At 33.0% G+C, this 24,865-nt stretch overlaps 1 long non-coding RNA gene and 1 pseudogene across 1 annotated transcript; both read right to left on the bottom strand.

The window, feature by feature from the left end:
* Window positions 1-24,865, bottom strand: part of LOC111210824 — a 90,922-nt pseudogene that overhangs the window by 41,537 nt on the left and 24,520 nt on the right.
* On the bottom strand, window positions 16,292-17,997 carry LOC125592494. Its single transcript, XR_007328433.1, has 2 exons — window positions 16,913-17,997; window positions 16,292-16,825 (listed from the first exon to the last, which is right to left on the bottom strand). It is a non-coding gene; the product is annotated as an uncharacterized LOC125592494 (long non-coding RNA).

Below are 24,865 nucleotides of genomic sequence, written 5' to 3'. Positions count from 1 at the left end.
ACTCAAAGATGCTGTGATTGACGATTCCCTTCACTTCAGCCTCAGTCCGTTCCTTCGTCCCAGCAATTTGGAGTAGTTATAGCAAGACTTCAGCTTTTATCAGTTCAACAGTTACATCCAAAAAAAATATGGTTACATCCAAATAGATCTTCCTCTTGGTATCGTTTCATACACAAGCTGGAAGCCTGGAACCCTTACTAGGTGATGCTGTGTGTTGTTTTTGTTTTTCATTTTTTATTTATCTTTTATATTATCAAGTCATATTTTTCAATCTATTTAAGGTGCAAGCCCTTTGCATCGAACTGAACCATCTACGTGATCAAGCTCGGCTATGGAACTAGACCGTTATCTCCTTCAGTGGGTGCTTATCAGATCGGTCCATGTTCAAATAAGGAACAATGTCTCCACAGTTACCTGGACAAGCTGAGTGTCCACTGAAAGCAGCATCGCCAAAGGGAATTACTTTCAGCCATATTGGACTTACGCTCCATCATGTAAGTCTCATTTCCCAAGCATCTGCATATATTAGCTTTAACCTACAGTCATGACAGTCCCATGACTCAAAAGTGTAATATTTTGAAGAATTAATGATTAGTTAGAATTTTTTGATTCAATAATGTTCTGTTTTTCTCTTTCTCCTTCAATTTCAAAGAACTACGTTGGTAGTTCTCTCATGATCTTTGACAAAGCTTTTTGAAATAGTTATTCACAATAATGTATGTTATAACAACGATAATAATATCATTTGCAAGGCACTGCGCAAGCCGCAATGCAGCCACTATGCTCAACACGAGAGGTTGACAACGATTTTTCTTCTTTCTTCTTACATGTAAAGAAAAGAAAAACACAAAAGTTTGTACATTTATTCTTCCTATAGCTAGATCATATTATTTTCTAAATCAAATAAATGATTAGTAGTCTTACTCATAATAAAGATGTGATCGTGTTCAATTATTCTGCAGGCTCTTTTCCCTTGCATAAGATCCAACTTTTTTTGCATGATTATTTCTCTTGCAAAAAAAAATAGTTTTAGCTTTAAATTGTCAGAATTTTATATCGAGATACATAACAAAGAATAAGAGCTCTCATAAAGAATCATAAATTAATGCCAGCAAATGATTTGCTACATCACTTCTATATGTTTCAAAGTAACTATCAGTGGCATCCTTTCACATAACAATCATAGTTTCAAATTACTCTCCCTCAAATTATTCATTTCTACTTCATTATTGTTTTTCTTGAGTTACAAACATCATGTCTCTTTTCATTCCGCTTAAATATAGTACGTGCACTGTAAATAATAAAAAAGGCGTATCAATATGAAAGAATGAAAAGCTACTTTTCGGGTTTGATGATATTAAAGAAATTTGGTCAGCCAAAAAGTTCTAACGAAAGTTCATAATCCATTAAAATCAGTTTTGTCGTCTGCCGGTTGTTTGATGTTCGACAAATGCAATAACATGGTGTTGTCACATACTAACTATTATTTGATTGAACCAAAATTCTAATAGTAATAATTGCAACTACATTCTAATAGTAATAATTTATATTATTTAAACTTCATTCAGAAAAATCCGCTAGAGAATGATCTTTTAGTTGATTATGTATATTGTTAACAGTTTTGATATGAAATCTTGCTTACTTTTCCAACTAGAGAAATCTACGTTGCACGGAAGCTTCATCGGACGTCCGCTTCCTCCTTCGAGATCGGAATCGGAATTGGAAGCTTACGAAATCTCGCTTCCAAAACACTTCTAAAATATTATCTTTAAAAACACGTTGAAAGCTTATGATTTTGTTTTGGAATCACGCTTTCGTTCTTTAAAAAAGAATACAATTTCATATATCAATAAAAATATAATCATAGTAACTATCAGTTGCATCCTTTCACATAACAATCATAGTTTCAAATTACTCTCCCTCAAATTATTCATTTCTACTTCATTATTGATTTTCTTGAGTTACAAACATCATGTCTCTTTTCATTCCGCTTAAATATAGTACGTGCACTGTAAATAATAAAAAAGTCGTATCAATATGAAAGAATGAAAAGCTACTTTTCGGGTTTGATGATATTAAAGAAATTTGGTCAGCCAAAAAGTTCTAACGAAAGTTCAATATCCATTAAAATCAGTTTTGTCGTCTGCTGGTTGTTTGATGTTCGACAAATGCAATAACATGGTGTTGTTACATACTAACTATAATTTGATTGAACCAAAAGTCTAATAGTAATAATTGCAACTACATTCTAATAGTAATAATATATATTATTGAAACTTCATTCAGAAAAATCCACTAGAGAATGATCGTTTAGTTGATTATGTATATTGTTAACTGTTTTGATATGAAATCTTGCTTACTTTTCCAACTAGAGAAATCTACGTTACACAGAAGCTTCATCGGACGTCCGCTTCCTCCTTCGGGATAGGAATCAGAATTGGAATCTTACGGAATCTCGCTTCCAAAACACTTCTAAAATATTATCTTTAAAAACACGTTGGAAGCTTATGATTTTGTTTTGGAATCACGCTTTCGTTCTTTAAAAAAAATACAATTTCATATATCAATAAAAATATAATCATAGTTTTTAATTTATATAAAATACAAATTTTAATAGTAATGAACAGAGAATATATAAATATTAAAATTAATACTATAAATTATTGTTATGTATTGATGTTTTTATTAAACATATATCAAATATTCAAGTATATTGTGTCAATTATTTATGAAGTATTGAAAATAATTAATATAATAATTTCTTTTAAACTTAACTTTTGTGTATTTTCACATTTTTAATATGAAATTATTTCAAAATTATTATAAATGAATAAATATTTTATTTTAAATTTATATCATATAATATAAATATGATATAAGTAAGTTTATAGCTATGTTACATGGAAACATAATTTATATCATGAGTTTCTAGCTATGCTTCTAGCTATTATAAGTTTCTAGCTATGTTACATGGAAACATAATTTCTATAAAGTAAGTTTCTAGGTATCACAATCTTGAGTTTCTATAAAGTACAAAATTAATACAAATGAATAATTACTTTATTTTAAATTTATATTAGGAACTAAAAACAAATAAAACCAGAACTAACGATTTACTTATAATCAAAAAGCGGATATGTGTTGAAAACTATGATTATATTTCAAAACAATTAGTTAAGAGTTCATGCTTATATCATAACTCAGAAAATAAAAATAAGTATGTATAAATTATACAGAAAAATATAAAATATATAATTAAGTTCTACTTACATGTACAATGAAACTTCTACAAATTAATAATGTTGGGATTACACCAAAACTATAATTTTTTTATTAATTTATAGAGATATTAATTTATCGATATACTAATTGAACCAAAAAATCAATTTGGAAATATAAAATTATATTATTTTATAGAAATTTTTAGTGTATATAAATTTATAGAGTATTAATTTAAAGAGGTTATAGTGTATATGGCTTTTAAACTGAAAAAGAAAATAGAGCACATCGACTAATCAATTGACGCACCACAATTAAATCTATACTGATAAAGTTGACTAGAAAGGCTCCACAATAAGCTGCGTCATCCTTCTTATCCCCATTTTGCGACATGTATCGATCAGAGAGACAACTTCTTCTTTTTTCTTTTCTTTCAAACTCGTGAATCTACTTCTTCTTTCTCTTTTTTTTCGTTGGTGATTCTAGCTTGCCCAGTAGCATAGTTTTATGATAATTTATTGGCCCTTTATGTTTATTTATTGGCCCATGAATAACGCATGAAATCTATAAATTTTTCAGCTTTAAAAATGGTTACTCAAACCGATTATCCTTCATGTAATAATATAATTTTGTTTACGTTACCCACACATAAGCCTCATTGTTATAACCTATATCTATATATTTAAAATATACAATCATATACATTTTGTATTTCTACTTTCACTGTGAAATTAAATAAAAAAATCCCCTCATTCTTTCTCACAAAAACCAAAACAGAACCTACGTATATGAAAACTACACTACATGAAGAGTTCTCGGTATAACTGACAAGGGCCCACCGGCTGCAAAAAAAAATATATATTCCTAAACGAACATCTATTATTATACTAAGAAAAACCTCATTATGAAAATTATACAAATACAAAAATAACTAATATTATCCAGCTCTCATACAAATACACACTACACATCATTTTACATTCGGAATAAGTAACAACTCAACGTAGACAAAACATCAAACTTATCACAAACCATCGACTCAAAATGTTAAAGCCCATGAATAAATGGACCATTAAACTAAACATAAAAGAATTAAAGAAAAAAAAAACTTAAACTCACCTTCTATAATACATAGCTACACCATGAATAACGAGCCACTTCTCTCTTATCAGCTCTCACACCAAACATAATCTACATGAGCAAATCCACGGCAAACACTACAAGTCTACATCCACAGGCCCAACACATAACAATCTATCATTGATTTTCAGCTACCGTTTATCATTGACTGTGACACCCCCGATCTGGTCTAAGTATAAATTGACTCGACCAGCCATGCAACAATCAAACAAGAACATGCACAGCCGATCACTCGTAACTGAAACCAAACCGGGAAGCCACAATGTATACATAAACGACTAACCCGAAGTTCCCGAAATAAATCCAGGTACCTTAGGCCAACCGCCTAAGTACACATATCCTATTAGGTACAACCCGAGGCTTTACAACCTTAAGAGTAATACCCAATAGTTGGTTCGTCCGGACAAGGACTAATATCATTTGGAACCCGTACTTTAAAAACATTCTTTATACACTATATACTTATTCATTTAAAAGAATCTTACAAAATCTTATAGATTAACCTCGAGGGTTTCTATCAACAAACCTTATACATAAAGTATATCAAAACGACTGCAAGGATAATAAAACTACCGCTGGCTAATGCCGTTCCTTCCCGTCCTAGAGTAAAGGTCTCCCACCTACTGGTTACCTGCATATCAAATGAGTCATGAGTAACTAGTTTATTCAGTGAGTCTAATCCCACACCCAAAGACATATCAATAATATCCCGAGCAAGCGACACCATTTGAATGCAGTGGAATTATATTCCATAATTAATATAATTATAAGGCCCACTACAAGAAAATATGAATATTGTTACCACAATATTTGTCATAATATATCTTTTTTCCGTCACAAATTTTCTATTGTGACCGATGTGTGACAAATTATAAAAGGTCACAATAAAATGGTCACAATTCAAGTTACGTGTCAAAATCGTCACAATTTTAGTGACCATTAACCGCAGTAACAAATTTGTCACCAATTGTGACAAAATATCAAAGTCACAAAAACCAACACAATTTGTTACAAATTAAATTGTCATATATACGTTGCAAATTGTGACCAAAGTTAAGCCACAGAATCGTCACAAGTTGTTACCAACTATGTGTCACCTATTAGTTACATATTCTGACCAAGATTATGTCGCTTATTTGTCACATTTAGCTACGGAAAGATGGTAATAAAATTGTCACAAACTCCTTTAATTTGTGACGGTTTATTGTTACTAATCTTTGTAACATATTCTGACCAAGATTATGTCGCTTATTCGTCACAGTTAGCTACGGAAAGAAGGTAATGAAATTGTCACAAACTCCTTTAATTTGTGACGTTTTATTATTACTAATCTATATAACATATCATGACTAACAGAGTGAAATCATTAGTCACAATTACAACATCAGTTTTAAATATATAAATATTATATATAATATTACGGTGAACACTAAAAACATTACCATTAATATACCAAATAAAAAGTTAACATCCAAATCAAATAACAAAGATAGGTTCACAAAGATAATCACATGAAATAGTCTTACCGAAATACATAATAAAAGATATTAAAAACATGGGGTGAACGTAAGCTTCATGGAAAGTGGAAATTTCTGGAGATGGATCCAAGTCTAGACACTTAGATTTGTGATAGACTGAACAAGAGTCTCCATATTCTCAAGTCTTTTCTGAAACTGCAGATTCTCTTCACGGCTCTCTTTTAGTTCTGCTTCCACCTCTTGCAATCTTTGTGTTATCATTTCAACTTCTTCAGAAGCTTCGGGTGCAGTCGACGAAACATCACAAGCTGGTAAAATCTTACTGTGTAATGCTCCAAGTCCAAAGACACGTCCCTGTTTAGACATTCCAGCAGCCTAATAGAAATGTAAAAACATGAGAACAAAAACAAAAGCACTACAAAAACTGTAACTACAATAAATAAATACTAGTGTTTACCACTATAAACATCACAAGAAATGCATGTGTAGTTCGTAAAAGGTATAAGAGTTTAGAATATTACTTTGACATAAATTTCATTTTTTTCACCCTGGTCAAGATTCTCAAGTGTTACATTATCTAGACCAGAAGATTCGAGCTGTCCCAAACGTTCTTCCACGTGCTTCTCATAAGTTTCTGCAACCAAGCGAGCACGCTCATCAACGTATGTTCCGTCAGGTCTTTGATGAGTTTTCTTCATCACAGCAATAAAAGAGTAGTCTTCGTTGTTTGCTTCCTTTAAACAATTACAGAATTAGAAAAGAAATGATACAAGTGATCAGAAACTAAGAATGGAAATATAAACCTTACCAGCACATCTTGAACTTTGGCATAGGAACATGAACCCGCTCTATGTCGATGCGGACCTAAGCCATTGCGATCAGACAATCGAGAAGCACGTGCACTAGCACTTGTTTTTTTGGCTTTCGGTGTTGCCCAATAAGCTTGCATAATGGTCCAATAGTCAGACAAAATCCAGTCAGGTTTTACTCCTCCTTTCTTTGCAACACTTACCATTCCTTTGAGGCGATAGGCAGCAAGTTTCTTGAACTCCTTTTCAACAGAATAGTTGATCGAAGCATCCCAATTGAACTTTTTCTGAGAAATAGTATAGCAAACAACATGAATTACTTATAAAACCATTACAGAATTAGAAAAGAAACATAAAATAAAACATACCTTAAACATTGAAAACCATGTTCGTTTATAATAAGGCGGCACTTTTTTCCAAGAGTACCATGGTCCTTTAAAACAACCTTGAATGATCTTTCTGATTGCAGTTGACACTTCAGTGTTGTGTTTAAACCTGTTCCATTGAAATAAAATTAGTAATGAATTATAAGTCTGAGACAAATGGTAATTGGACAGTACCATTTAGATCCATTCTTTCGAGAATGATGGAGCATGGGCAAAGATGTACGAACTACATATGAATCTTCCATATGTACACTTGGTTCGGAATTTGCAACAGGTGTAGGCGAGAGAGCAGGGGAAAGAGGTTCTTGTGAACCACTACCAAATCGATGATTTGATGATCTCCCATAGGAGCGCCCACCTATTATTGGTGAAGCCATCTAGGAAAACAGTTGATCAAATAAGATATAATGTAATCATGAATATAACTTACTCAGCCTTAAAATAAAGCTAAGACCATAATATGTGAGTTTCATTACAAAAGCGTGGTGATGGATACGAACAATTACGTTTAGGTTAGCAAAATCATGAATCAAAACTTTGATACAGTTTTAGCAATCCAAATCCAGAATCAAGTAGAAATTACCTTTTTTACTGTGGAAGGCAAACCAACCGTTGGAATAAGGAAGACAATGGAGGGACCGAGAGAGCAACAAATAAAAGAGATACCTAGAAAGATAATCTTTTGGGGGTTTTAATGGGTTCGTGAAATTTTGGCAACACTTGAAGCGGTATAATGAAAATTTTATGCCTCCACGGCTCCACTAACAAAATTTAAGGCGGCTTGATTAAAAATTTAGAAACCCCACTATCTAATTTTAAGACGTCTGGTTATTTAACAAAAAATATTTACTTAATAAAAATAAGAAAAGTATGTAGCTTAAATAAATCACAGATAATGACAAAAAGTAACAAATATTTTTTTTGTGAAAAGAACGAATATATTGTGTAAATATACGAGTATGGTCCTTAAATGAGTATGGTCCATAAATCACAGATAAATCGTTTTTTTGTGAAAAGAACGAGTATAGTAAAGACCTTGTACACTTAAATGAGTATGGTCCATAAACGAGTATATTGTATCAAAAGCTGATATTATAAAATATGGAAAGATTCTTCAGAACTCATGATTCTTACAAAAAAAGTTCGACAAGTCATCTTGAATCACGAACGGCGCTTCAAAAAATACATAAATTCAATGTCTAATTGGAAGCAAAAACCATCGAACAATACAAGAAAGGATATTATTACTTAAGTAGCAGCTCAAACAAGCTTATGAAGCATAAAGCCTTGACTGTAATTACTACCAATGTCTCAAACAACAGCTTCTCAAAGTATATAAGCATGACGAGTTATAATGGCTGTCCAAGAGATGAGTGTTAATTTTTTTCAAGCCAACTAACGATATAACCCTTGTTGCAATCCATCACTATTCAAATGCAACATACAACTATACAACTTCGAGTACTCTATAAAACGGATAGAAACTCAAGATATCTCAGATAATTGGAACATCATCTCTAGCTAGCTTATGTATTTTCACTTTGTTACTTAATTAGGTGCTTAGTTTGGTAAAGAGAACATTACAATTCCCCAAAAAAGACGAAACTTGATTCACAAGAAAACCCATCGCCAAAAGGAGAGAAACCACTGTAGTTTCATGAATGAACTATTCGACCCACCTTCACATTCCTCTCTTTCTCTTTTTTGAAAAAAAGTTAAATTATTCATCTCAAAAACGCTTGTACAATGTATGTAACGTTTGTGTGGTTTGATACTACCTACATTTACATGAAAATCAGAACAGAGTATGCTTTTATGCTCTATATCCAAACCATGTCACCATTGCTTTGTCAAAACGATTCCCACACCTCTCCCTTTGAAAGATGAAATTTTATTTCGCACCCGTTTGTCCAGGAATCTAATGATCTGCATCGGATTCCCACCTCTCCCTCTGGCACTAGACCTTGTTGTCTCAGTTTAAGAATTTCATTTTCTATCGTGATCAAGTGATCAAGACGATGTCGACGTCTTGACGGTACGATTGAATGGCTATTTCCACTGATGCATCAATATTAATTCCCAGATCAATACACCCTCAAACTCCTGTGATATCAATGATTCTCCTGAGAGGGGGACCACACGTCGTACCAGAAAGAGGACGCTGAACCACTGCAAATATCTTTCTTGGTGAAAGAAGCAGCCATATCTCTATACTTCAAGAGCTTCTTCTAGACTATAAAATAGCTCTCTCATTTTTCTACGATATCGTATTCTAGTGATGGTGATACTCTTCATGATGCTCACGCCAAAGAGAGAAAGAGACGAACAAACATGTGTGAATTCAAACAAAAAAGTTAGAAAAAGTTCAACGTGAATATGTCAATTCATCACTTCCAAGAATCGTTGTTTAACAGAAAACATAACATAAAATATTAAGTTAAATAGGGGTTCAACTCAAAATAAAATGCTGAAATGTAAGTCTTAAATCAAAATAAAATACAAACAACGACCAGTTTAATCAGACTCTTCTTCCGACACTTCAATATCTGAATTTCCATCTTCATCATCTGATCCAGATTCACCATTATCACTCACATCATCAAGGTACTCTGCTTGGCCATGTAGATTTGTTAACGTCTCGACTTGCACCGAATCAACATTCATAACTGGAGAATCATTTTCAGACTGCATTGCAGTAAAATCTAAGTTCCCATTAACCAAAATTCTTCCTCTTGGTTGTATCACTATTGCTGCTTCCCATTGTTGATCTCTTTTCCGAGTTACACGCGGATACGGAACGTAACATACTTGATCTGCTTGTGAAGCCAAAATAAAAGGATCATATTTTCCATAGCGCTTTGTGACATTAACATCAATGATGCCTGACTTGTTTTTCCGGATACCTCTTCCACTGGTTGAGTCATACCAGTCACAAAAGAAAACCACAACTTTCAGATCAACAGGTCCAGGATAGTGGAGTTCTAAAATCTCTCTTAGTATTCCATAAAAATCAGGCTCATCATTCGATCCACAAGATGATGTACCTTTCACACAAACTCCATAGTTGGCAGTTTTTTTTTCTTTCCCATGATCGTACGTGTGAAAGTATAACCTCGAGAAAAATAAATTGGCCATGAAGTTACTTTTATCATTGGACCATGAGCAAGTGACTGCAACCATTCCGGATATGATTTAGCAATACAGTTATCCTCCACCTGTTTTCACCAATAAATACAAAACACTTAAGATAAATAAACTTTAGCAAAATTAATTATTTTAAAACTACTTATTTCTTACATGTTTTTGCAACCAATTTGCAAATTCTTTTTCTTTAAGAGTGATTAGATCATCATCACTTATACCCGGATGATCAGCAATCATGATCTCATCAAACAACCTGTATAGGAATCCCTTTTAGAAAGACTAATTTTATTGGAAATTACTCTTGTTCAAATGTAAACCAAATATATATTTTATACGTACCTTTCAAATGGTCTTAATTGTTCACAATTTAGCAGAACATATGTATGTGCATGATGGTAGTCTTTTGTTTGAAGCCATATATCCTTTGCTTTACCGCTACTTCTCCCACGCTGGGAAAACATATCTGGAATATCACCAAGTTGGTGTGTATATTGATCATCACCTCCTTCATAATGCCGAGCTTCTGTACGACCCTTTGTTTTGATGTGCCACTCAAAATAATAAGAACAAAATGTTGAAATTTCTTCATTTACGTATTGTTCCACGATTGAGCCTTCTACTTTAGCCTTATTTTTAACCTTTTTCTTGAGGTGGTACATATAGCGTTCAAAAGGATACATCCATCTAAATTGCACCGGTCCTCCAAGTTGAGCTTCGTGTGGCAAGTGAACTGGTAAATGCTCCATTACATTAAAAAAAGAAGAAGGAAATATCTTTTCAAGATTGCAGAGAACCATTGCAATATTCTGATGCAGCATCATAACCTCATCTTTATGTAAAGTTCTTGCACAAATATCCCGAAAAAATGAACTAACCCCTGCAAAAAAAATAAAAAAACTTGTCATTGTATTTTATAAGTTGTAGTATAGAGTTAAAAACAGCAGGAGCCTTAGAAACGTAAAAATTTACAGGGAATCTAGCTTTGCATGGATATTAAACAAATAATTAATCATATCCTAAAGAGGCTGCATGTCCTCAACCACAAAAAGTCAATTTAATTATAGAATTACAGAGAAGAAGAAGGTGACAAAGTCACAAACCTGCCTTTGAAACAAACATCCGACCATAAATAATGATAAACTATAATATAACCCAAGAAAATGTAACTTGGAGTTCACACGCTCGAGTAAAAAACTATTGAAATGTCAGGGTTAAAATCGCTATCCTGATTATATGTTTTACAAATGGAATCATATTAGTTAGCTCCATCGCTTGACCTGACAGTTTCAGAAAAACTATAGTTCTTTTTTCATGTATGTAAATCTAAGAAAATAGTTCTATACTTACCAGATAAAGCCTCGTGTACAGACTTATCCAAAAGTTCAGCAAATGCAACTGGAAGTAACCGTTGCATAAAAACATGGCAGTCATGGCTTTTCATTCCAGTTAACTTTCCTCCGGAAAGATCAACGCACCCGGATATACTTGAAGCATATCCATCTGAAAACTTAACATCTTCTTTCAGCCACTGTAAAAAAGTCTTTTTCGCATCAGCTTGTAATCTAAAAATTGGGACTGGAGCCTTCCCATCAGATGTTAAATGCAACTCTTTCCGATTACAATACTCTTTCAAATCAAGCCGCGATTTAATATCATCTTTTGTCTTTCCTTGCACATTCAGTAAGGTATTGATGATATTATCCCAAAAGTTTTTCTCGATGTGCATTACATCAAGATTGTGTCGAAGTTTATGATATTTCTAGTAAGGTAACTCCCAAAAAATGCTCTGCTTATGCCAGTTGTGAGTATCACCATATCCTTGTATTCGTCCATGATTTCCTCCACAATCAACTGTTTTGGGCAAACCGTTGACATGTCCCTGCCAAAGTTCTACACCTGTTAGCAACTCAGGGGGGCTACCAGTCTCAGCCCTTCCTCTTTTAAAGCTCTTCTTGTTTCGCCGATAACTATGATCTAATGGGAGAAAACACCGATGACAATCAAACCAACTTGTTTTTCTACCATTCTTCAACTGAAATGCATTTGTCTCATCCATACAATAAGGACAAGCCAACCGACCATGAGTTGTCCATCCAGAAAGCATACCATAAGCAGGGAAGTCGCTTATCGTCCACATTAATACAGCTTTTAATGAGAAGTTTTGTTTGGTAGAAATATCGAATGCTTGAACGCCGTTAGACCACAAATCTTTCAACTCATCTATTAATGGCTGAAGAAAAATATCGAGACTTCTCTTAGGATGGTTAGGACCAGGGACTAAAACTGTCAAGAACATGTATTCTTGTTTCATGCACATCTCTGGAGGCAGATTATACGGAGTCATTATAACAGGCCATAATGAATAATTATGTCTCGACATACCAAATGGATTGAAACCATCTGTGCATAACCCAAGATAAATATTTCTTGTCTCTTTTGCAAAATCAGGGAATACCTCGTTAAAGTGTTTCCATGCTTCTCCATCTGATGGATGAGACATTTCCTTGTCTTTAGTCAAGTGCTCGGCATGCCATCTCATGTGTACTGCAGTACTTCTCGACTGATATAATCTTTTCAGTCTATCAGATATCGGTAGATAGAACATTTGGCGATATGCAACTCTTTTCCTTCCAAGCTTTTTAGTAGGACGAAATCTATCTTTTTTGCAGAACCGACATCTTTCTTCATTTTCAGCCTCTTTCCAAAAAAGCATGCAATTATCTTGAAATACATCAATTTTGTGGTATGGCAACCCCAATGACCGCAAAAGCTTCTTCGTATCATAGTAAGAATCCAAAGAAGCGTTACCTTCTGGCAAATATTCTTTCACCATTTGAGAGATTGAGTCCATACAGTTATGTGGAAGATTATAATCGGTCTTTAGATTCATCAACCGAGCTGCCAAAGATAACTGTGAAAGGCCTTTTGTACACCCATCATATATTGGAAGTTTAGCAGCCTCCAAAATATCATAAAATTGTTTTGCCTCGAGGTTAGGTTCTTCTTCCATGTTCTGAACATATGCATCTGAAACCATGTCCACATAAGGATTCTCTTGCTCTGTTTGAAAATCATCTCTCGAAGTTTCTCCAGCCACATGACTATTGTTGTTCAAAATATCATAATCTTCTCCATGAGAAATCCAAACCCAGTAATTAAGCATAAACCCCCTGTTATATAGATGACTGGAGACGGTTGTTTCTCTGCTTAATTTTCCATTCTCACATTTAATACATGGACAAAAAAGTTTACCAGTCTCGATAAACAATGGCTGATTCATAGCAAATTTCATGAAGACCTCTAAAACTTGACAAAATTCTTCAGAAACTTCATTAGTTGTTTGATTAATTCGTTTATACATCCAACTTCTTGAAGAGAAAATATCGCCACTTGAACTCATTATGTAAATTTAGAATTCACAAAACCATCAGAGGAGACGACGTGAGGATTTTGCAGCTATGGAAGAAAAAAAGAAAAGACTTTTTTTTGTGGTGAAATATTTTTATATATTGAGGATTTGTTACAAAATTATTTAATAACAAAAAATATAAAATTATTTGTATTTCCAAACTCACGTGTTTGCGTTTGTGATAACTATTGATTGAAAAAAAATTGTTTTATTCTTATCTAAGGTAAATAGATATCTTTTTTTTTTCAAAGCTTAATAACAGATTTCCCCATATTTAGGTCATCAAATTTATAATGGAAGTATAGAACGTTCACAGGTTTTTTTATTTTTGCTTAATGTGGCACATATTTTTATTCTATTAAATCATTGTCATATATTTGATTAAAAAATTATGTGCTTAAGTTTAATAGCTAGGCCATTATTGTTCTACCAACTCTTTACATGATTAATATATACTAGGGTCGGTCCGGGCTACGCCCGGGTTTTTTTGTTTAAATTTTAATTTTGATTATATATTTTGTATTTAATATAAAATAGTATAATCTATTAAAAATAGATATATTATTATAATTTTTTTAAAAAAAATTCATTGTTTCTTGTCTTACGAATTTTTAATTTCAGTATCCAATTTTTTTTTTTGTTATTGGAATATATATATATAAGGTGATAAACAAAATGAACAAAAATTAATTAAATTTTAGTTATGGTGTTTAATTTGTTGGACTATAGATGTATTTTATTTCACTTATAATTTTTTCTAATTTTTGTTTCCAACTACCAAGTAATTTAATGGATCATCCCCCTTTAAATCTACAACCTTACTTTATATTGTTTTCCAAAACTCAGCAGTTTAAATGTTATAATATTTTCTTCATCAAAAAACTTACGGAGCATTAATTATCTGGACCATATTACATGAATGAGTTGATCATTAGTGTGTGTACTGTGTATGTTGATTATATTGTAGACTTAGCTTCTGTTACGGCAGTGTTTCAAACAAAAAAAATGTGTTTAAAAAAAAAAGCTTTCACTTATAATTTTTTCTAATTTTTGTTTCTAACTACCAAGTAATTCAATGGATCCTCCCCCTTTAAATCTACAACCTTTCTTAATATTGTTTTCCAAAACTCAGCAGTTTAAATGTTATAATATTTTCTTCATCAAAAAACTTACGTTGATCATTAGTGTGTGTACTGTGTATGTTGATTTTATTGTAGACTTCGCTTCTGTTACGGCAGTGTTTCAAACAAAAAAAATGTGTTTCAAAAAAAAGCTTTCTGTTACGGCATTTGCTAGTGTAGTGGAACCATACTAAACCGGATTTAATAAAAATATTATTTATTTTAATTTAATAAATTTAACGAACATAATATACAAATACAAATTATATTTTTTTTTATATAAAGAGAGAATTTGAATTGTAATGTTATTTCAAAGTTAAATTCTGGTTTGAATCCATTTTCAATACCAAACCGAACAAAATCCACTATGACATTAGTTAATCACAACAGAAGCTAAAACGAAGTAAAAATAATTTCACACTTCTTTTCAGTTTATCTATTAAACTTTATATATGTGTCCATATTTAAAACATTGCTTTGGTAATTAATAAATTAAAAATAATGGTAAAAACTGAAAATTTTTGATTAATATATGCATTGGAAAAGGAAAACAACACTTATAATGAAATAAAATTTAAACATAAAATGACATAATATATGAAATGGATAAAGTATATATTAACACTATGTGGCTTAAGAGATTTTATTTTAATTATTTAAGATTTGTTTACTATCAAAGATGATATTGTTAACGCATAAGAGCATCTCCAACCCATAACACTATTTTAGTGTCAAAACCACACTATTTTAGTGTAGTTTCAACACTAAAAACAAATTCACCTCCAACCACAACACTAAACTTCACACTAAAAGCTATTTTATAATATTATATTTATATAATTTATTTAAATTTTCGTTTTTAATAATATAATTTATTAATAAAATAAGTGAATAGTGTTTTAGTGTAGTGAATAGTATTTTAGTGTGGTGAATAGTGTCACACCAAATTTGGTGTAAAATTATAGTGTTACACTAAAATGGTGTGATTTTTAGTGTTGGGTTGGAGAGTGTTTTAGTGTAAAAAATAGTATTTTGCAGTTGGGTTGGAGATGACGTAAATAATCTACGCCTTTGAAACTCAGATATATTTGTTTAGGATTGTGTAAATGGTTTGTTTTTATTTTTTAATTTTCTATTTGTTAATTTAATGTTTTGTAGTATTTTGTAAGTGCATAATATTGTTTTAAATGTTTTTTTGTTCAATGTAGTTATTTTTTTATATTTGAAAATAAAGTTAAATTGTATGAAACCAAAAATTTATCAATTAACAATACGTATAATGAAGATAGATAGAAATATATTTTTTTCTTGTTTGTCGTTGAACTCCAATAATTTTGTTAATTTGGGATGATGAATTTTTAAACATATTTAAAATATTTTACGTGATTCTCAACGGTTTGTATCTGGTCTTGTATTGCACAGTACCGTGTTTACGTGAGAAAAAAGTGAAGCACTGGCCTAAGGCATCTTTTATATATATAAAATCATTAGCATCTCTATGAGTTAAGTAACATATTAGACCAATGAAAACATGTATTTTTCAGGAAACTAAAAAATATGAAAACAATTGTTAATTACTAAAAAATTGTATAAAAATAAATAAATAAATGTTTTTGCACAATAAATTTACAATTGGTACACTCTCTCTTTCTCGATGACCTTGATACCAAGTGAAGACATTTACAATGTTATATTCACAGAGAAACTAAAACAACAAAATAAAATCTTATTATTTAGTACTACTCAATAGCAGGAGGAAAAAGTAAATACAATCATACCTTTAACACCTCAAGACTACGCACAACTTTGAAAAAGATAAAGACTCCAAACAGTAATTGAGAATCTCATATCATGATAACCCAAGGGTCAGATTAGGAGCTTACGGAGTCAGAGAGCCGTGAAAGAGAGATACTTTAGTTATTTGATGCATAAACACACCTCCATTGCCAAACGTTCTTCTTCTGGTCTGCGACAGAAACAAAATGCAGCAGGCCTCACAAACAGACTCTGAGATCCTTGCATCATACAGATACTTTAGAATGTCTACTTACGCATATGGCTCCATCTTTCTCGAGTGTAAAGTCCGGATGTTCTGGTTTACCTCTGTGATCAAAGCAAGCTAGGGAATCACATCAAAACAAAGAATTAATAAATCACTGTGAAGTATAAATTAACAAAAGAAAAAGTAAATGGAACAATGACGTACCAGTATCCAAGACACGCTCATATCCTTGGATGAAACCAAACACTTTCTTATCGTAGTGATGAGCTCAATCGAAAGGGGGTATTAAATGCATCTGTAATCATGCTGGTTTAGGCCATCAAATTCCCAGATCCACAACAGCCTAGCGGAGGAACACTTGCCGAACTTCAGATTGGAGAAGAACACCCTTGAGTTAGCGATTAAGCCGTGAATTAGTATGCTATATAAGAGATATGAGAATAGATGAGTTCAAGAAGAGCAATACTCACCTATATTTATACCCAACACACACAGGCTTTTAGATCTAGACAGCACATTCAAAGCCTCACCATGGGCGAGAATCAAGGGGATTAAACACGAAGCCATAACTCAGACCGTTTCAGATAGTGAGATGAAGCGCATAGGTCACCAAATCTCCATCGCACGCAGAGGAGAGAAGAATTTCAGTTCATCGATTATGCCGTATCAGGGTTGGAGGCGTGCAAACCAAAAACTGGGCCTATGTGGAAAATTAAATGGGCTTCTTCTACGCAAAGGTATTACGGAGAGCTGAAGTGACGTGGAGAAACGGAAGTTTCTAATTGGATGGAATTAAAATGCCTACGTGGACACACTCTCCTTTGATTATATCTTCCTTTTAGTATAGGATAGATTTTATTTTATTGCTTAATTTCATCATATGTAAAAAAATATATGATTTTTCATAACAGTTACATTGATGACATAATTTTAGACATTGAAATCGTAAAACTAATAGCATTTTGATCGCATAATTTATAGAAATATTTATGACAAATTTTTGTCTCTAATTCGTCATCATTTGTGACATTCTTTTGTTACTTAACATTCAGTTGCAATATTATGACAAAATAGTTACTATTTTGTAACGTAATAACTTGGTCACAAGTTAGTTAACAATTAGTCACAACATTGTGACAAACTATTTTGACACAAAAATTAGTCACAATATCCATCTTTTTTTGTAGCGCCTCTCAATCCATCCATGTGAATCTATCTTAAACATCACCTCCACAATACCCGCCAATCACTCATACTCATAATATATATATATGCTAAACCCGGAAAACCACCAAGGCTAACCGAGCCTAACGGGGAATAAATATAACCATCATCTCCATCAGATATTCCAAGATAGAACATCAAACGCTGCATGCAGTTACACGGCCTCCAGGGTGCGACCCCATCATCGTGTCTTCATGACCTTGATCCATATCGCAGGACCAATTCACGGCAATGCGGAACTTTCAGAAGAGTGAGTATACAATAAGACTTCACATGATTCACACTTATTAATAGAATACTTATTGATTAGTACTTGAGAACAAGTATTAAGGCTCGGGATAACCTCAAAGAATAATTCTTATTAATTCTTAAGTATTTAAACTAGATAAATACTTCATATATAAATATAGATCAAGGAATAATACTTAATCAATCAACCATAATTACTCTTTAATTAATCTATGATTAATCCTTAATTAATCAATGATTATCCCTTAATTAATTCATGATTAATTCTTAATTAATCAACCATATTCAATATGCAATCATGCATACTCATTCATAATTCATTCATCATCTATCTAGACTCACCTTTAAATCCATGAGATTGGCTAAGGAAGACTAGACTCGAGCTCAAGCTAATCACACTTCACTTCTGGATCACTCTCGGTTCAGAACCATCACATGGATCCGGCTGATCCGAATACTCTCCTTGGCCATCTGAATTCAAAACATAACAGTTGGAACATAAGGTTCACTAGTCTGGTTCAAGAAGAAACTCAACTCAGTTGATAATATTTCAGTTCAGTTCTCTCATATCAGTTCGGTTCAAGACAGATTGATACCATGTTCAGCTCGGTTCAAGCTTTAACAATTTAACTCGGTTCATATCAGCTTAGTTCATGCTCAGCTAACTCCGGTTCTAATCAGTTCCCAACAGCTTAACTCGGTTATACTCAGACGACATCAGTTTAAGACAATTTCAGACCATAGACAGTTCGGCTCAGATCAGATCAGAACATACTCAGCTCAATTCAGTTCTAAACAAGATAAAATCAGTTCGGTTTAATTCCCATAATTCTTATCAGTTCGTCTACTGGTTCTATGAGACTGATTAAATCATAAACCAACCAAGACTGAGAGAACAAGACCTTAGACAACTGATCCTGACAGGTTAACCAACATACAGCAATTGGTTCTCATCAAAACATGGCTGAATCAAGAAGCTGAAGCTTATCGGTTTTACTCAACTAATTAAACTTGACTGGTTGTCTCTCTTCAAGCTAACCACGAATTAACCTGATCAACACCACAAGAATCCATGGTTGGATTTATTCAGAATTTATCTCCAGTGTAGGCAAACCAACAAAACTTCTCACAGAAACTGATCCACAATCATCTTACCTATCAAAATCAAAGGCTGAAGAACATGGGTGATTCTAAACTCTTGGACACCAAACATTCAGCTCTTAACCACACCAGAACACACTGGATAAAGTCACAGGATGGTGAGAAAGGTTTGTCCATGCTTAATTCTCTTCTCTGAATTTTTTTTTCTGAATTTTTGAACTAGTTTTTCTCACAAATTTTTCTCTCTTCTTTCTCTCTTTCTCTCTGAATTTTTCTCTGGTTTTTCTTGCAGGTTATGAACGTCCAGAGGAGAGAAGATGGTGTTTTATAACATAAGAAGTTGCTTCAGGTGAGGGTTTACTTAAACCAAAGCAAGCAAGCAAGCAAGCAGCTTGTGACTTTCATGTGACTTTAGTGAAGCAAGCAAGCAGGTAGGTGCAGATCATGTGACTGATTTACTGAGAAAGCAAGAAGAATAGCTGGTGAAGGTATTAGACTGGTCGGAATTTAGTTAAGAAACTTAAGGACAATTTCGGACAATTTTCGACTAAAATTTCTCATCCTTCGAATCTCGTCTTGCTTTCAACTAAGCTTGCCTAGCTTAAATAAAATTCGATTAACACTCTACCAGAACTATCAATGAGAGGCCTTTCGACCACAAGACAGTCCCTTCGAGGTATTAATTCACCGGGTCGACTTTATTTTTAAATCTGATCGACCAACTCCAAACTGGTCGAGCGGAGTTTTTCTCAACCAAAAATTAACTGGCTCGTAAGGGTTATTACATTCTTCCCCCCTTAAAAGAATTCGTCGCCGAACTCTCAAAACATAGCTGTACAGACTTTTACTGAACACTGGAGTCTCTGCAAGAAGTTTAAGATAACCAACTCTGAACTTATCCTCATCTGCCCGTGTCAAAACAACTGATGGTTCCCCAAATACTTGAACTTTTACAAATTTTTCTTTTTCTCCAATCTTCTGATATGGTGCTCACCTATCCACAAAGGACCTTTAGGATAGGCTAAATAGGGTTACAAGTTTTCTGGTCTCAGCAGTTCTATCATACTGGGTCTGATATAAGATTACGCAAAATCGGCTCACCAATCCCTTATATATTAATTGAGGAACATTTGAAAAGATGTAACATCAATTTTGTATTAATTAAAAGAGGCCCCAATGCATAGGTGGCACTCAATTAGGTAGTCAATTACATTCAATTGAAAAATAAGTAGGTCCACATTTGATTTTTATATGTTGTTAGATACATAAGTTGGTCAAACTATATGATATAATGATATGATATGATATTTTCTTTCCTTAAATAAAATCTACGGAATTACCATAAATTACTAATATATATATGACAATTAATGAGCTTAATAATAAAGATTTGATAACAATGTATATCTCCTCCATCATTTTTTGTTTAATTTTATATTATTAAAATAAATTAAACAATCAAATTAGCTATAAAAATAAAATTTAGATTTTTTCGTATATGTTATACTTTGAATTTTTTAAAACGACAATAAATGACTAAAACTATTAAAATTATTATGTTAAAAATTAATGATCAATGGTTTAACATTTTTATTATAAGAAGATACACATGATTTTAAAACCATATGAGTAAAAAATATCATTTAATAATAAAATAAATATATATATATATATATATATATATATATATTAAACACTATATACCATAAGATTACATAAATATTTTAATATTAAAACTTTCAATGAATTTTCAAGAACATTTATAAATTATAAACTTATTAAAAATTTCAGATTGAAAATTTTGTTATCGATGATTTAAATATTTTGTTATAAAATGATATGAACGATCATAGAACCGTATGATTATAAATTCTTATTTAATAAATAACTATACAAAATATACTATTCCTAGAAAAATAGGTTGGTCCATCTTAACTTATATTACACTTTTTATTAAACTATCTATCGAATTGATAAATAACGTACCAAAAAATGTTTTGCACTTTCCTTAAATAAAAGCTACGAAATTACCTAATATGATTAACGTATATGTGAAAATTAATTATAATGAATAATAAATATTTGATAACAATTTTTGTATCTTAGTTCTTTTTTTAATTTTATATTATTAAAATATATTTAAAAATCACATTAAATATATAATAAAAATATTTATAATTTTTTTTATATGTTATATTTTGAATTTTTCAAAACGTCTATAAATTATTAGAAATTTGAAGATCCCCAATCTGAAAAATTTGTGATCAATAGATTATTTTTTTGTCATAATAAGTTATAAATGATCATAAAATTGTATTAATATGAACTTTTATTTAATATTATAAGAAGATACACATTATTTTAAAACCATATGAGTAAAAAATATCATTTAATAATAACACATATATATTTACATATATATATATATATATAGATTATACTATATACCATAAGATTACATAAATATTTTAATATTAAAACTTTCAATGAATTTTCAAAAACATTTATAAATTATAAACTTATTAAAGATTTCACATTGAAAATTTTGTTATCGATGATTTAAATATTCAGTTATAAAATGATATGAATGATCATAGAACTGTATGATTATAAATTCTCATTTAATAAATGACTATATAAAATATACTATTCTTAGAAAAATAGGTTGGTCCATCTTGACTTACATTATATTTTTTATTAAACTAACTTTCGAATTGATAAATAATCTACCAAATTTTTTTTTGCACTTTCCTTAATTAGAAGCTACGAAATTACCTAATATGATTAACGTATATATGAAAATTAATTATTATGAATAATAAATATTTGATAACAATTTTGGTATCTTAGTTTTTTTTTTTTTAATTTTATATTATTGAAAGATATTAAAAAATCACATTAAATATATAATAAAAACATTTATATTTTTTCTTATATGTTATATTTGAATTTTTCAAAACGTCTATATATTATTAGAAATTTGAATATTCCCACTCTGAAAATTTTATGATCAATAGATTATTTTTTTGTTATAATAAGTTACAAATGATCATAAAATATAACGCATATGAATTTTTATTTAATAAATATTCAAACTAAATAATATATATATACATATATATATAAACACTAATGATTTAAAGCAACAAGATTGGCTGATCAATTTAATCGTCCAGTTGAAATCTTTCAAAAGTATGTGAAAGACTAAAGTCAAAATAAATATGAATTTAGAATAGTAGTTATATTTTACTAACCAAATACCGAAAAAACCGAACCGAATCGAAACCAACCCGATATCCGGGTTGAACACCCGTAATCCAAATGAAGCCAAACTATTGTTTCATTCTCCAAAATATAATAAAAATAATAACTTAATCCCGCGCAAGGCGCGGGTCTTATCCTAGTAGCATAACTAAAAGAAGTTCCGGTCAACAGATAACCATTTCAACTCTGAACAACTCGGTACATACCAAATAACAGATTTACGGATTTCCCCAACTTTTCTAAAACAATTCTTTCTTTTCTGAGCAAACACTTTCGCGATAACCAATTCTTCATCGCACATAACTTTCATATACTGCGGTCTACATACTTCCTTTGACATCGTTGAATCTCTGAATACCATTACTTCTGAAACCTTTCTATCTGCTTTCCTCCAGTTCAATAACATGGAAATATGGAACGTCAGGTGATGTGTGTGGGAACCGAAATTCGCACTGTCGATTTCCGTTTAAATAAGGAAACTAGGAAAACCCTAATTTCCCAGAGGACCCGGATATCTGCTAATTACCACACGTCAAGCAATCAGAACACGAGAATAACAACGATAAAGAATAATAAATCGAAAAAGAGAGCAAAGAAGATCTTATTCCGAATTTGCGTATGAGCGTTTACAACAAGGTATAAGCCTGGGCTCGAGAGCTGTCGGCGAGATTCCTAGTTCTAGCAACCCTAAGACGGCTAAACCTAATTGAGTCGCAGCTCGAAATAACAAAAACGGAAAATTGCCTAAATTTCTCTAAGTGCTAAGTTTGCTCTGAAAAAGTTCTCTCCCCATGCTCCTCGCCTAGGACTCCTTATATACTAGCTCCAAGGTCGGTTTACGCTTTTACTCTTCTGCCCTTAAGCCGTCATAGCATAAAAATGGAGATATTCTATTTTTTCCGATCTTCACAATTATCTTCAAAACTTCCGTATTTATCCGCGGAAACTTGACATTTATCCTTCGTTGTGGGCCAAGCGTAAACCGTTCTGCGGTTTACGGGCTTTGGGTTAGGAAATCGTAGGATGGGCCTCGAGTCGTGTTTTAGGTCCCTTTGGGCCGTCTTCCGACTCGACACGTCTACTACGAATTTTCCGCGGTTTCTCATCCGCGAAGTTTGATCGATGAGTTGGAATGGCGGAAAACGTGGACTGAGCTTGCTACGGTCTTCGGGAGATAGCGTTCGAAGATTTGACGAGAATGCATGGATTGATGTTTGTCGATGTCCGGAAGAGTTCAATCGCTACACAGCGACCGAACTTCGGCTCGAGCCCGGTCGCTACGTAGCGACCGAGCGGGACGAGTGCTCGGTCACTACGTAGCGACCGAGCTTTGGCTTGAGCTCGGTCACTACGTAGCGACCGAGCGGGACGATCGCTCGGTCGCTACGTAGCGACCGAGCTTTGGCTCGAGCTCGGTCGCTACGTAGCGACCGAGCGGGACGATCGCTACGTAGCGACCGAGCGATCGTAGCGACCGAGCTTTGGCTCGAGCTCGGTCGCTACGTAGCGACCGAGCGGGACGATCGCTACGTAGCGACCGAGCTTGGCCGAGCTCGGTCGCTACGTAGCGACCGAGCGGACCGGACATTCGGTCGGTGCGTAACGACCTGTTTCGAGCTTTCGTCGGACATCTCGACTCTTTCTTCCGTAAAGCTTTTTCGTAAGGAAGAATCTATTTCGAAAAGTACTCTTCGGAGGAATTTTTATTTTCTTTCTCGGACGTTTTTAATGTTAAATTTGTCGTAACCGTTTTTGACCCCAACAGTTAGCCCCCCAGCCCGTTAGAGTTGTGACTCTAGCGGGCGGATAGATGACTTTGACAAGTTTAAGTGTATCGGACGAAATTCACATTTTAAACTCCGCGGAAAAAAGTTGTCGAGATGATATTCCGAACCCATACTTCTATAAGTAGTGAGCTCTTGTCATTCATTTTCTTCACACCTTCCCTTCTTCATTCCTTCAAAAACCTCTCTAGTTTCATAACTTCCCTTTCAACATGTCTTCCTCCCAAGGTGATAAGAAGAATTCCGACGTCGAGATGGGCGAGGCCACTTCTCCGGCCCCGGTTCTAACTTCTCCGGCGGAAGCGCCGGCTTGTGTTGCGGGTCATCTTTCTTTCCGAGAGAAACTAGTTCGTCGCCAAGCCGAGAAAGAGCTAGCTCAAGCTGGCTCCGAGTTTCCGTCTTCTTCCGCGCAGGTCGTTGCCCCGTGTCATGGGACCGAAGTCATGGCTCCTCTCTCGCAAGCCCTTCCTGCGGGATTTTCCACGACTCCGATCCTCGTCGAGGACAAGGAGAAGGCTGCTGACTCTATGCCTCC

The sequence above is a fragment of the Brassica napus genome, chromosome A3, assembly GCF_020379485.1.
Source record: "Brassica napus cultivar Da-Ae chromosome A3, Da-Ae, whole genome shotgun sequence".
In the NCBI taxonomy this organism is placed as follows: Eukaryota; Viridiplantae; Streptophyta; class Magnoliopsida; order Brassicales; family Brassicaceae; genus Brassica; species Brassica napus.
The sequence above is the reverse complement of the archived record's forward strand: the minus strand, read 5'-3'. Positions and strand labels throughout refer to the sequence as shown.